Raw genomic sequence first — 2,056 nt, 5'->3', positions numbered from 1 at the left:
AGCTGTTTATCAGGCTTAGGAGTTCTCTGGTGGAATTTTTAGGGTCACTTATATATACTATCATATCATCTGCAAAAAGTGATATTTTGACTTCATCTTTTCCAATTTGTATCCCTTTGATCTCCTTTTGTTGTCGAATTGCTCTGGCTAGGACTTCAAGTACAATGTTGAATAGGTATGGAGAAAGTGGACAGCCTTGTCTAGTCCCTGATTTTAGAGGGATTGCTTCAAGCTTCTCACCATTTACTTTGATGTTGGCTACTGGTTTGCTGTAGATTGCTTTTATCATGTTTAGGTATGGGCCTTGAATTCCTGATCTTTCCAAGACTTTTATCATGAATGGGTGTTGGATCTTGTCAAATGCTTTTTCCGCATCTAAGGAGATGACCATGTGGTTTTTGTCTTTGAGTTTGTTTATATACTGGATTACGTTGATGGATTTCCATATATTGAACCATCCCTGCATCCCTGGGATGAAACCTACTTGGTCAGGATGGATGATTGTTTTGATGTGTTCTTGGATTCGGTTAGCAAGAACTTTATTGAGGATTTTTGCATCAATATTCATAAGGGATATTGGTCTGAAGTTTTCTATCTTTGTTGGGTCTTTTTGTGGTTTAGGTATCAGAGTAATTGTGGCTTCATAGAATGAGTTGGGTAGAGTACCTTCTGTTTCTATTTTGTGGAATAGTTTGTGAAGAACTGGGATTAGATCTTCTTTGAAGGTCTGATAGAACTCTGCACTAAACCCATCTGGTCCTGGGCTTTTTTTAGTTGGGAGACTATTAATGACTGCTTCTATTTCTTTGGGGGATATAGGGCTGTTTAGATCATTAACCTGATCTTGATTCAACTTTGGTACCTGGTATCTGTCTAGGAACTTCTCCATTTCATCCAGGTTCTCCAGTTTTGTTGAGTATAGCCTTTGGTAGAAGGATCTGATGGTGTTTTGGATGTCTTCAGGATCTGTTGTTATGTCTCCTTTTTCATTTCTGATTTTGTTAATTAGGATGCTTTCCCTGTGCCCTCTAGTGAGTCTGGCTAAGGGTTTATCTATCTTGTTGATTTTCTCAAAGAACCAGCTCCTTGATTGGTTGATTCTTTGAATAGTTTTTCTTGTTTCCACTTGGTTGATTTCACCCCTGTGTTTGATTATTTCCTGCCATCTACTCCTCTTGGGTGAATTTGCTTACTTTTGTTCTAGTGCTTTTAGGTGTGTTGTCAAGCTGCTAATGTGTGCTCTCTCTAGTTTCCTTTTGGAGGCACTCAGAGCTATGAGTTTTCCTCTTAGAAATGCTTTCATTGCGTCCCATAAGTTTGGGTATGTTGTGGCTTCATTTTCATTGAACTCTAAAAAGTCCTTAATTTCTTTCTTTATTCCTTCCTTGACCAAGGTATCATTGAGAAGAGTGTTGTTCAGTTTCCACGTGAAGGTTGGCTTTCTATTATTTATTTTGTTATTGAAGATCAGCCTTAGGCCATGGTGATCTGATAGGATGCATGGGACAATTTCAATATTTTTATATCTGTTGAGGCCTGCTTTGTGACCAATTATGTGGTCAATTTTGGAGAAGGTACCATGAGGTGCTGAGAAGAAGGTATATCCTTTTGTTTTAGGATAGAATGTTCTGTAGATATCTGCCAGATCCATTTGATTCATAATTTCTCTTAGTTTCACTGTGTCCCTGTTTAGTTTCTGTTTCCATGATCTGTCCATTGGTGAAAGTGGTGTGTTGAAGTCTAAAAATATGGAACGCTTCACGAATTTGCGTTTCATCCTTGCGCAGGGGCCATGCTAATCTTCTCTGTATCGTTCCAATTTTAGTATATGTGCTGCCGAAGCGAGCACCTTCAGCTCCTTTTTCTTTTTTGTTTTTTTTTTGCTTCAGTTGGATATTGGGGGTAGGGGGGTGTGGGATGAGGTACATGGCCAGATTGGGGAAGGGGGTACCTTTTAGAGTTTGGAGTTTTTAACTTTTTTTTTTAAGATTTATTTATTTATGTATTATATGTAAGTACATCGAAACTGTCTTCAGACACTCCAGAAGAGGGAGTC

General features: G+C 38.5%; 1 non-coding gene across 1 annotated transcript; it reads right to left on the bottom strand.

Annotated features, from left to right (window-relative positions):
- Positions 1-1,742: 1,742 nt before the first annotated feature.
- LOC147004596 (U6 spliceosomal RNA) lies at positions 1,743-1,849 on the bottom strand. The gene has a single exon (XR_015047211.1). It is a non-coding gene; the product is annotated as a U6 spliceosomal RNA (small nuclear RNA).
- Between the last annotated feature and the right edge of the window lie 207 nt (positions 1,850-2,056).

The sequence above is a fragment of the Mus caroli genome, unplaced genomic scaffold (genome assembly GCF_978045245.1).
Source record: "Mus caroli unplaced genomic scaffold, Mus_caroli_1 scaffold_5, whole genome shotgun sequence".
Classification (NCBI taxonomy): Eukaryota; Metazoa; Chordata; class Mammalia; order Rodentia; family Muridae; genus Mus; species Mus caroli.
This window is presented reverse-complemented; position numbering and strand designations above follow the sequence as displayed.